This window comes from Peromyscus leucopus, chromosome 1 (assembly GCF_004664715.2).
Source record: "Peromyscus leucopus breed LL Stock chromosome 1, UCI_PerLeu_2.1, whole genome shotgun sequence".
NCBI lineage: Eukaryota > Metazoa > Chordata > Mammalia > Rodentia > Cricetidae > Peromyscus > Peromyscus leucopus.
Window position 1 is genome coordinate 31,606,994 of NC_051063.1, and position 13,466 is coordinate 31,620,459.

A 13,466-nucleotide genomic window follows, 5' to 3' on the forward strand; every position below is an offset into this window, starting at 1 on the left:
TCTAGAAATCAAAATACAAGACAATGCTAACATGACTAGATACAATGCTCATGCCCCTTGGCTCGCACACTCCACTTCTAGATATGATGCTCATACCCATGAGCTCACACTCTCAGCTTTTGTTTGGTTTCATTTTTGTGGTGCTTGTGGAAAATGTGATTTTGGTTTAACAAGAATTCATTTAGAGTTCTAGAACTACTCAAAACTTATTTTTAAAAGTTAAAGTTGGGCTAGAACAATAGCTCAGCAGTTAAGAGCACTGGCTGCTCTTGCAGAGGACCTGGGTTTGATTCCCAGCACTCACACAGCAGCTCACAGCCATCTATAATACAATTTCCAAGGGGTCTGACACCCTCTTCTGGTCTCCACAGGCACCAGGCATACCCAGACATACATGTAGGCAAAACACCCTTATACATAAAAATTAAAAAAAAAAAAACAATAAAACACACAAAAATTTAGAGTAACAAAAAACCTTCTGTCTGGATTTACCCCATTTTTTTCTTTATATCTGACTTCCTGTTAATGGTGCTAAAAAAGATTTATTTTTTGAAACTTAAAAAAGATTTAATTCTTAACTTTTTATTATGTTTATGTGTGAATGTCTGTGTGTATGTACAAGTGAGTGCAGTGTCTGCAGAGGCCAGAGGAGGGCGTCAGATGCCAAGTTGGAGTTACAGGCAGTTGAGAGATGACTGACCTGGGTGCTAGGAACTGAGTGTGGTCCTCTGTAAGAATATTAAGTGTTCTTAACCACTGAGCCATCTCTCCAGCCCCTATTCAATTACATATTTGTGTGTGTGTGTGTGTGTGTGTGTGTGTGTGTGTGTGTGTGTGAGTCTGTGTGAATTGTGTGCAGTGCATGCATGGAGGAGCCCACAGAGGCCAGAGGATAACATTGGATTCTTGGGAACTGGAGTTACACACAGTTGTGGCTTTGCATGTACTGGGTACTGGGTATGACCCAGGTCCTCTGCCAGACAATGGGCACTTAAGCCTGCTTCCCAATCCCCAATTAGTGAATTTTTAAAATTACCCCCCCCACACACACACACTTTGATCACATCCTTGGGGATGAAAGGAAAAAGAACCCCCAGTTTACATGTCAGAAGATCCCCTTTCTCATTCTCTGGCCAGGAGAAAAGGCATCAGAGCAGAAAAGTAAAGCGAAAGGGGAGGAGTCAGGGATCAAGCCACGCCCCCATCTCCAGGAATAGTCCTTGTTAAGCTTTTCTCCCATATTTAAAAACAAAGCGTACCCCTTGTCAGCACAACCTTTGAAATGTGGGTTTTCCTCCTGTACTCCATCTCAGACACATCTTTGCAGGCTGATAAATGCACACCTCCGTTAATGCTCCTAATGACACTGTGCGTATTCACCCGTGGACAAAGATTTATCTTAATACCATTTCCTAGCTGATATGTGCTGACTTTTGCTCTTATCTTCAAGTTACAAGCTTTAATTTTACCAAAATAAACAGTCCTCAGAGAGACTTATTATGTCATTTCTGATTACTTTTCTTTGGCTAAATTACCATTGGTAGAATTCTTGGGGTACTCACATACTTCAGACCCTTTTATTCATGATTCCCAGACCAACTTTTACTCACACCATACCAAAGCCAAACCAAGTACTCCATGAGTTCCTATCACCCTAAACCTCCCCAGTACTGAGTTCAAGCATCCACACAGCTGTAAGTCTGATAGAGAGAAGCACATCTTGTCATTTTGACTTTGACTTGTCATGATTCCTTTGGTCACCAGGGAAGTTAAATATGTTTTAAATGTTGGCTGATCAACCTTGCAGATTAATTTTTTAACTCTGTTGTAGAGGATTTCAAAAGCACTAAAGAGAAAAAATGCTTAGTTGTCATCAAGCTTCAATATTTATTAACCAATGGTCAATCTTGTTCCCCCTATGTTTTCCTCATAAACACAAATCCATCAGAATATCTTAAATCCCAGATATCATATCCATTGCATATGTATTTTATTTCAAGGCTCGGGTTGGCTTTGAATTTGTTCTGTAGCTGAGGCTGGTTTCTTGATCTTCAGGCCTCAGTTTGCTGAGTGTTGGGAATACAGGCATGAATCACCATGTCTGACTTCAACATGTATTTTGAAAAAAAAAAATCTTCTTTTAAAAAATAATCATAATGTTATCAAACTTGAAATATAGCAATAATTTGTTTAAATTACCACAAGAATCTAGTCAGTGTTCATATATCTGACTCTCTCTCTCTCTCTCTCTCTCTCCTTTTTGGTGCTAGGGATCGAAACCAGAGTCCAGTCTATGCTAATCATGTGTTCTACCATAGCAGCGCTATGCCTCCAGCCCATGTCTTGTGTTTTCCCTTTTCCTGTTGCACAGCTGATGTACTGAATTGAGATCTGTACAAAGCCCACACATTTGCATGTGGTTGCTGTGTTTCTTTGATTTCCCTTCTTCTTTCTGTCCCCCCCCCCTTTCTTCTGTAATGAGGTGAAACTCAAATCATTACCATCCTCAGAGCCCTTGCTTGCTTGAGAGAGGGTTTTGCTTTGTATCCTGGTTGGCCTGGAACTCAGGTCTCTTGCTTCCCTGAGCAACCTCTCTATCACTGATTATGATCTCATCCCTGGGTTTTTTGAGTCAGGGTTTCACTATGTCGCTCAGGCTGGTTATGAACTCACTATGTAACCTAGGTTAGCCCAGACCTTGTGATTCTTCTGCCTCAGTGTCATGAATAATGGGAGTACATGCATGCTCCATCACAACCAACTGCAATACTCATTTTAAAGAGTGTGATTTGGTGACCAGATTATTTACAACTCTGTGCAGACACTGCTGACCTCTGGTTTGAAAAGTGTCATCATTCTGGGAAGTACCGAGCACCTAATGGGCACTCCTACCCTGTTGCTCTCTCCCACCAGCCCCTGGCAACCCTTGGTCTTTCTGTCATTATGAATTTGCCTATTCTCTTATTTTACACACACACATATGTATGTATGTATGTATGTATGTATGTATGTATGTATGTATGTATGTATGTATGTATGTATCTATATATCCTCCTCCTCTTCCTTCTATTGACTTTCCATTTTTGAATGAATTGAATCATCCTCCCCAGTGGGTTCCCCTATCTGGATTTTTCTGATTATCCATCCCCAGTTTCTTGTACTTTTGGCTAATTAGTGATCAGATTTGGCAACAAGTTCAAGTTCAGGTGTGTTTCTTTTTTTATTTCAGGATCTTTCGTATTTAGTCCTGTGTATTTGTATGACTTTACATGAGGGGACATTTACCTTACTTTGTTACAAGATCAATCAGTGGGCTCAGATATTATCAGCTTGGTCCACTTAGTATCAAGCCCCCCATTATCTAGGTATACGTGTGTGTGTGTGTGTGTGTGTGTGTGTGTGTGTGTGTGTGTGTGTGTTCATTCAGGTGCATGCACACACGTGTGCACTTGTGTGTAGAAGTCAGGCGTTGATGTTGGGTGTTTCAATTGTTGTGATGAAATGCCATGGCCAAAGCAACTTGGCGAGGAAAGGGCTCATTTGGCTACACTTCACATCATTATTCATCATTGAAGGAAGTCAGAGCAGGAACCTGGAGGCAGGAGCTGATGCCATGGAGGACTGATGCTTACTGGCTTGCTCCTATGGCTCACTAGGCCAGCTTCCTTCCTTCCTTCCTTCCTTCCTTCCTTCTTTCCTTCCTTCCTTCCTTCCTTCCTTCCTTCCTTCCTTCCTTCCTTCCTTCCTTCCTTCCTCCCTCCCTCCCTCCCTCCCTCCCTCCCTCCCTCCTTCCTTTTTATCTCTTTAAGCTGACAGCGCCTGGTATTCCCAGGTAGTCTCCCATCCAAGTACTAACCAGGCCCGACCCTGCTTAGCTTCTGAGATCAGATGAGATGGGGCGCGTTCAGGGTGGTATGGCCGTAGACTAGGCAAGCTTTCTTATAGCACTCAGGACTATCTGCCCAATGGGGGCCCCACCCATAATGGGGTGGCCCATTCCCCATCAATCACAAATTAAGAAAATGCTCTACAGGTTTGTCTACAGCCTGATCTTATGGAGGAATTTCCTCAGTTGGTGTTCCTTTCTCTCACAAGACTCTAGCCTGTGTCAGGCTGACATAAAATTAGCCAGCACAGGTACCTTCTTCTACCATGCTTACCTCATTTTTCTGTTGCATTTTAACATTTATAAGGTATTCTGTGTGCATGCATGTGGGCACACAAAGGCCATGGTATGTGTGTGAAAGTCAGAGGTCAACCTTGAGAAGGGCTTTTTCCTTCTGTCCAGTAGATTCTGGGGACTGAACTCTGATCTCTGGGTCTACACGACCTCTCGGTTCAGCTTCCCAGTGGTGCCTGGTTCACTCCAGTCTTCCATATGTACAGTCTCAGGAGAGAGAACTGACAAGTTGGGCTGGGTTCAGTGGCCGGTGGGGTGGGGTGGGTGGGGGCATGTGGCGTTAGGACTTCTCCAGCTTATCTGCCCCTTCAGGGCTCCTTTCGGAAGGGACTGCAGGAAGGGATTTGTGGCTTGGAGACATTAAGAAATGATTGACACTTTTAGTACAAGCACTCAGTAGGAGCTGCTTTCCTTTGTTCTTCAGTCACAAGCTCCTAACATTATTTTACCCCCAAGAGCCATCCTGCTTAGGTGCTGGACTCTCTTCCTATCATCCATGCTTATCCCTCTGTTTCAATATCGTCGATTTTGTATCTTAAAAAACTTATTTATTTTTATTTTATGCCTTCATGTATGTATGTGTACCACATATGTGCACGATGCCTATGGAGGCCAGGAAAGGGCATCAGATACCCTGGTTCTGTAGTTACAGATGTTTGGGGGTGCTGGGAACTGAACCAGGGTCCTGTGCGAACACAACAAGTACTCTTAACTACCGAGCCATCTCCCTCAATGAAACTGGTGCCGGGGTCACCTCCTGGGGTCTCTCGCCACTCTCTCAGGAGCGAACGGGTTGGAGCAGCTGCTCTTGCCCTGCTCCCCAAGGTCAGGCTCTGAGCACACTGCTCTTGCTTCACTGCAAACTCCTTGAAGATGGGGCATCTGCCCTGCTTAGCTTCCACCTCAGTGCTTTGCACAGATCTCGACAGAGACTCAGCAAACGTGGGTGTGAAGCTTCCTGACCTCTTCTTCCGGCCTTGGAGATCCTCCTTCACCTCCTTGTAAACCCTCCTGCACCATCTAAGAAGCAAACCAGATTTGTCTTGGCAATTGACTCCAAGCACCTTGGGCAGGAGAAGCAAGGCTTGTGCTGTTGTTCTTCCTTTTAAGGCACTGGGAGAGGCTCGCTGGTACTTGTTTGTTTATTTTTACATTTCTATTGGGTAGCATAAAGTTCTAGCCGCTCAAACAAAACTTTAAAAAACAATGGTGACAGAATCTCCTTGTAGTTCTAATCTAACCATTGGGGGGGGGGGGCTGTTACAGAACTCTTTCCCACTGAGAACACAGAGGCAATGTTAACCCATTGCTTCTTACAGCCTATTGGCTACTGCTTACTACTCAACCATACGTATCTTCAAGGTAGTCTAGGAAATGAAAAGTTGAGCTTCTGTGGAAGATGATGGAGAGGATGGCATCAAGGAACAGCTTTCAAAGTCTCTTATGTACCTAAATATTACGGTCAGGGTCCTTTCTGAGTCTCTTCTTCTTCAACAGACTAATTTTAAAACATTTAAATTCTAAAAGCATGTGCTTTCATCATAAAAAGTTTAGATGCACATAAAGAACAATATAAGAAAATCTCCAGCACCGTCAGCCATACTCCTTTTCAGAGCTAAAGGCAAGTAGCTGTTTGGTATGTTTTCCTCCAGACCTTTGAATATGCTTACACAAGTGTGTGTGTGAACACACACATGTACACAAACACACATTCATACAGTTCCTTGTATATGGAAGTTTACATATATGTATTTTTAAATAAAGCTATAAGAATAAATATACAGTAGAACCATTTATTTTTCATTAGTAATTTGATATTTTTACTTTATAATCTATAATAGATATTTAATAACAATACACAATAGTAGTTCATGATATGGATAAATCTTTATTTACATATTCTTTGTTGGTAGACTGTTTAGAAAACTGCCATGGTATAAAATTTGACCTCTGTAGAGTTCATGAGCTCTCAGCTTTCATTAGACACAAAACAGCAAGTCCAACCATTGACATATTATGTGACCAAATCATTATTTCTGCAGCTAGAAGGGCTAGCTGAAATGTCTCAACTGTCTCAGAGAGGGGTCTGGTTAATAATCAGATCTCTCACATTTGCTTAGCACATTCCTTAAAACATTGGGGACTGTTTACTTCTTCTTGTCTTCCTGGAAGAGAGTAGGGCAAGATTCATCATCCCCAAGCCCCAGATGAGTGGGAAGCCCACAGGAGGCTTCTGGCTGTTGTTGAGAGCAGACCTCAGGAAGATCCATGTGTCTGGCCTCACACTCCACATGCACGTGGTTCCTGCTCACCTTGGGCTGGTCTCCTAAGTAGTCACACCTGCTTTCAAATCCTGAGGCCAGGAGCACAAACATTCTCATGAGCCTCCCAGTGATTGTCTCCTGGCCGTCAACGACAAATACAGATTGTCTACAAAGAGAGTATTCAGGTTAATGACAGTCTATCTGAAGACAAATAGAAAAAGGGTAAAAGTGAGCTAACCCAATCATTCAGCAACTCTAACATGAATCTTAAAAGGTCTTATTAATAAAAAACCTAGAGCCAGATATTCAGTCAGGGTGAAAGCTGGAAGATCAGAGGAATGGAACAAACCACAGCTAACCTCACCTTGACAACTCCTCAGCAGATCCTGTTTCTACAAGTCCTCAGACTGAAAGCCTCTGAGTCCTCACCCAGAAGGGATCTCAGCTGAACTGCATAAAAGCTTTTAGTTCCTGGTCCTCATGCCTTATGTACTTTTCTGCTTCCTGCCATCTCTTCCCGGGATTAAAAGCATGTGTCCTTACCAAGCAAAGACATGAGATCTCAAGTGCTGGGATTAAAGGCATGTGCCACCATGCCTGGCTCTGTTTCCAGTGTGGCCTTGAACTCACAGAGATCCAGATGGATGTCTGTCTCCTGAATGCCAGGATTAAAGGTGCCTGGCCTTTATGTCTAATCTAGTGGCTGGCTCTATTCTCTGATTCACAGATAAGTTTTTTAGGGTGCACAATATATTGGAGGACACAATATGTCACCACAAGAAACTGTTAAAAGCCCAAGTGGGCTTGCCTGAATTTACCCTATATATTAGTGGCACAGCCAGGACTATGGCCATGTCTCTGATTTCTACTCTAGACCATTTTTTTCCCTTCTTTCCTTCCTTTCCTTTCCTTTTCTTCTCTTTTGAGATAGGATCTACCTATACAGCCCAGGCTAACCTGAACTTGCTATATAGCTCAGGCTATCCTTCAATTCAAAATCTTACTGCCTCAGCCCTCTGACTGCTGACATTACAGGTGTATGGCACTACACCAACCTACTCTTGGCTTCCTTTTTCTGCAGCTCACAAATGCACTGGTAGAGGACATTGTGTACTAGCAACAACAACCCCAGGAGGCACAAAGGCCGGGAGGTAATCCAGCAGTGCCTTAGGAAGGGCATGTGAGATGAAGCAGCACCGGAAGAAAGTCATGTGTGAAGCAATCCCCATGCCGTCCAATGTCAATGGACCCTTCACAATGGGCTCCTCAACACCTAGCTGCTCCTGCCTGCTTCCCCCTGATGGTTTTTTAGCAGCGCTCTTAACTCCAAGGAAAAGTCCCGAAACTCGACAGAATCCACTAACAAGAGTTTTATCAAGACAAGGAGATAGGGATAGATGTGATCAGGCCTGTGGAAGGACACGTGTGAGAAAGAGGGTGGGGGAACATGGGGCCCATCTTTTAAAGGTCAGGCCACACCTGCGCACACACGCATGTGCATAGATCACGTGGTCACACCTGCACAATTACGTGACCACGCAGTCATGGGGCATGGTTATGCAGGGTGTATGACCTGGAAATGACTAGGTGGAGATGACTAACTGTCCCCCCAGGCATGCACAACCATGGGGGCATGGTTGGAATTCCTATCACCCCTCATCTGAGAAGTAGGTTCGGGCAGGGCTTGAGCTACCCTTTTCCCATTGGGCTCTCTCCTAGAGAAAGTCCAGTTATCATGTTCATAGACCCCCCCAATAACCACCCCACTTACCAGACTGGCTGAGGGCTATCATTACAGAAACCACAGTTTCTAAACCCACTATCAGAACCTGAAAGCTGATCTGTTCTGGGAAAGAGAGGAAAGGCCTGTGAAACACAGACATGCTGGGAGTGCAAGAGATATGTTAGGGCAAATGCAGAGGGAAGACACTCATTGAGCTTTAGGAAAGTAGGGAAAGATGCAGTTTCTTCTGCTAAGGCTAAAATCTGTGCTTCCAAATGGGCTCCTAAGAGCACCCAGAATTAAATGGTCTAGGTGGGGTGTAAGAGTATTCTGGAGCAGCTTGGGATTTCCAGACAGATGATGAATGGAAGAACTGATGTTCTAATGCATTAATCAGGCTTTTATCTCCTAATTATGACTCTATACCGAGGACTTTGTGTCAAGCACTGTGCGGTCTATGGTGTGTCCTGTACCACTGAAGTGTAGTCACTGGAGTGTCAACTTACCATTAGTCCATCCATCCATCATCCACCATCCATCCATCCATCCATCCATCCATCCATCCATCCATCCATCCATCATGCACCCATCATTCATCATCATCCATCCATCCATCATCCATCCATCATATATCATTTATTCATCATCCATCCATTATCCATCATATTCATCCATCCATCATCCATCATCCATCCATCCTTCATCTGTTCATTCATCTATCTAGCCATCTCTCTACCCATCTACATATCCATTCATCTATCCATACACACATACATTCATTCATACATATATCTGAGCATCCATCTATCTATTCATTTGTCTTAGGGTTTCTACTCCTGGGAAGAGATACCATGAGCATGGCAACTCAACTCTTCTTTTTTGAGACAAGGTTTTTCTGTGTAGACTTAGCTGTCCTAGAACTTACTCTGTAGACCAAGCTATCCTCGAACTCACAGAGATCTACCTGCCTCTGCCTCCTGAGTGCTGGGATTAAAGGCATGCGCCACCACCGCCCGGCGAGCCACTTTCATTTAAACCACCATACCATCCATTCATCCATCCATCCATCCATTCATCAATCATCCACCTACCCACCCACCCATCCATCCATCCATTCATCAATCATCCATCCATCCATCTATCCATCTATCCATCCATCAGTTCATTCATGTATTTGTCCATCTATCCATCCATCTTCACATCCATCTTTTCACCATCATCCATCCATGCATGCATCCATCTGTCCATCCACCCAGCCATCCAGCCAAAGATGCAGATCTTCCTCCTTCACAGTGACTGGAGGAGACCCACACATAAACAAGACTCCACACAATGAGATAGTACAGGGTAAACTGATTTCTCCAAGAATCTGTCAAAGGCCTCCAGTCACAACCATACCTCCCACCTTGTGAGCCAGAAATTAAAACACATTCATTAATCTCACCTAAAAGTCCCAAACAGTTCTGCTTCAAGTGGTAATAAATATTTCATGCCCAATTGTGTGGTGTTCCTAGCTGTTTTTATTAAATAGTTTCTCATAATTCCAGTTATTCATTTTAATAGGTCAGGCCTTGGCTGTGATTTAAACAGACCGCTGAGGAAACAGCCGTGGTTAAACATTGTAACAATATGGATTATTAATTTAATTGGCCGGCTATTACTTGTTTGGACTCTGAGCTAACACATTTAGTTCAGTCTCTAGTGGCCCATAAACCGCAAAGGTCGTGACTTCAACATTCAGAAGGATGGGGAAAAGGCGTTGAGGCTGAGATTAGGAGGAAAACTTAAGAGCAACGGGGGAAGGCAGCGTGGGGAGGCAGCCGGCTTGCTGCAGGCAGGGCAGGGCAAAGGGGATTCGTTTGTCAGCTCCTCATTAAAGCCTCTTCGGCAGCCGCTGCCTGGGTTGGCAACTGCCAGGAGCCAGTCTCTCCCTGGGATTTCTGAAAGGGCCAAATCCTTAGCTATGAAGATGAGATACCCAACCCCAGTGAGGCCTGGCCCTTTTCTGGATGCCTGAGCACGTGGCAGGCCCGTGCCTTGTAAAAAGCACGCGACTGGGGCAGGGAGTTCTTAGGGTAGCCCTGCCCACAGCCTTCCAAACCTTACTCTACCAAGCAAGGAGTCCTTCCTGGCCCCCTGGCCTTCCCAGACACCACCTAATGTCTACTAGGTCCCCAAGACTCTGGGATCTACATGAAATTAACTCAATCCAATGCTCCATGACCTGTGAATAGCCAAAGTCCCGCTTGGACGGTCTGCGATTGCCCACATGAGCCTTACCTCTCTCTGCTTTGGATTCCTGCTTCAGCTAAGTTGGCTCAGTATAGAGAGGAACTCCAAATCCTCCTGAGAGGTCTGGGGAGATGACTTTGTGGGTAAGGCGCTTGCTATGCAAGCAGGAAGACCTGAGTTTGAATTTCCAGCACCCACATAAGAGCACAATGATGCCCAACAGTAATCCTAGTGTGCCTAAGACAGGGATGAGGATGGAGACGGGACTCCCTGGCTGGCCAGGAGACAAAATGCAGGCATCCCCAGGCTTAGTCCAGTGTTGACCTCTGGCCTCCTCATGCATGCCATCTTCCCATACACACATGTAATGTGTCTACTGCCCACCATCTGCCCCCCCCAAAAAAAAACCCAACAACAAAAAACCCTGAGTTGTCCCAAACATGCAATCCTGCCCTTTCCTCATTCACTTTAGGCATCTGAGAGTTGGGGAGACTAGATGGGAGGTTTTGTGGGAAGCCAGGTAGAGGCTGCATAAATGTAGTTCAAATGTCAGGAAAAGGAAGTTCATGGTCCCTCTAGGCAGCTCCAAGGGCTGAGAGCATTCATTGGCCTGCCTTGGGGTTCCCCAGGCCACTGCCATCTGCTGACTCTTGCCTCTGCTCTTGGTGTCGGTCACCTCAAACAGCTGTTCCCATTCAGGACCTCTGGCCAGTCTAGGAGTTCTGGGGAGTCTGCGAACTGGGGGAGGAAATTACATCTTCAGTTTTTGTATTGGGTAGCTTCCATCTTAATTTCAGGGTTTCCTTCTCACGTGAGGGTAGGAAACAAACCACATCAGTACCAGGTGTCCCCAGGGCTTTGTCACCACGAGAGTCTGTTTTATATGAAGATCCTAGTCTCCCTTGGATTTACTCAGTTCTCGCTTGTCCTGGACTGCAGCATCTCTTCAACTCTCTTAGATGCTTGCCAGACTAAACTTCCCAACTCTGGAGAAACTCCGGGCTGAGGAGTTTAGCCGCTGATGGCCGGACTATGAGTTCCCACAACCGAGGAAAAATGCTAGAAACCTTGGAGGATTCATGTGCTCCGTGTACAGCAAGCTGTGCCTTTTAGAAATGCATTTTCAATAATTCATCTTTATGACTAAGACATCCCAAGCCCAGGGAGCACTAAATTAAAGCTAATCCACTGAGTGTCATGTGTGTAGCGCTTTCTAGAACTGACCAAGAATAACATCCTTCATATGGATACCTTTGCTCTGTGAGATTCTGGGGTTAGAATGGAGCTCAGTCAGAAAAGTGCTTGCCCGGCATGCATGAAGCCCTGGATTCATTCCTGGGTACCACATAGACTAGACATGGTAGCATCATCTGCAATCCCAGTATTTAAGAGGAATGAGGATCAGGAGTTCAAGGCCATCCTCAGCTACACAGTGAATTCCTGAAATGCATAAACAACCTGAAATACATAAGACTCTGTCTCAAAAAATCACTGAAAAATGAAATTTGAAATTATAATCTGGGTATGGTAGAATGTGCCTCCTATCTTAGCACTTGGGAGGTAATGGCAGGAAGTTGGATAGTTCAAAGCCACCCTAGCCCCCATGGTGATATTCAACATTAAAACAAAGCAAAAAACTAACTGCTCTAGTTTCATCTCTGTTGCTATGTTAAAATGCCCTGGCAAAAAGCAATTTTGGGGAAAAATGCTTATTTGGTTTATGATTCAAGGTTACAGTCCATTATTCCTGGGAGGTCACGTTAAGGACTTGGAGCTGCTGCTTACATCCACAGTCAAAAGGAGAGAAATAAATGCATGCATGCTTATTGACCACTTAGATCTTTCTAGTCTCACATGTCTGGGGCCCCAACCCCAGGAATGGTGCCACACACTTGCCTGCTGTGAATTCCAGAATCAATTAAAGCAATTAAGATGATACCTCAAAAAACATGTCCATAGGCCAATCAGGACTAAAGAATCCCTCCCTTCTCAGGTGGTTCTATGCTGTGTCACTGACAAACTAACTGTCTGGAGTGGGAGAAAAGTCTCAGTGGCTGATTTCCTGGGGACTTAGGTTTGGTTCCCAGACCCCCAATTGGTAGCTCACAACTGTCTGTAAGTCTAATCTCGGAGAATCCAACGCTCCCTTCTGGCCTCTGAGGGTGCTGCACATACATGGTACACATGTATACACCCAGACAAAACACTCATATACATAAAACAAAATAAAAAACAACAATCCTAACTATTACATCAACCAACTAAGCAATAAACAAAGAAACTGAAGATATATGTGTCGACTTGTTACATAAATGAACTTATAAAACAACACACAGATTACTATACCACAATAATAAAACATTTGACAACAGCATTCTAATAATTGGCTTCCTTTTTGCCCTCTGCGTTTGGTTTTATTCATTTGAGGATATTAATCTGAGAGGGAGTCCCTAGTCTTCCCGGGGAATGGTTAGACCATGCAGAGCAATTCAGCTTCACTCAGGCTACCTCAGCGTCGCCAGACTCTGGCCTTTCTCTGCGAAGGCTCCAGCTTGCAGTGTGGGCATTCTCCTCCCAAGCCCTTCCCATCCCAGTTCCTCAGTGGTCAGTCCTGTGCTGATGAAGAGCACAGAGATGGGAAAATTTGCTCTTTGTATTTAGGAGCATCGGGCAGGCATTCTGCAGCAGAAAGCGGTTGTCGCGTTTGTCCAAGCATGGCAAAGGTGGAGGGATGGAGCGGAAGCAGTGGTTTGGGGATGGCAGAACTGTGTTCATTTCCCAGCTCCCTTCCTGCCTCAAGGCTTCACAACTTTCACAGCTCTTACAATCAAAGGAGAGAGGAAAGCAGAGAGATGCTCGGCCCCAGAAGTGGCACTGCCTGATGTGTGAGTCAAGTAGACTTTGTCATCCCAGCAAATGTGTGACCAGTGCCTGCCACTTGCTGTCTGTGGATCAACGGACAAATGAGGGAAGGACCAGTTAGTGCTGATTAACGTTGTCTACTTGCCTGGGCTAAGGGACCTTCAGGTAGCTAAGAAAACGTTTCCAGGCATGCTTGTAAGGATGA

At 44.7% G+C, this 13,466-nt stretch overlaps 1 pseudogene; it reads right to left on the bottom strand.

The window, feature by feature from the left end:
- Nucleotides 1-3,807: 3,807 nt before the first annotated feature.
- Nucleotides 3,808-3,926, bottom strand: LOC114697075 (annotated as a pseudogene).
- Nucleotides 3,927-13,466: the final 9,540 nt, after the last annotated feature.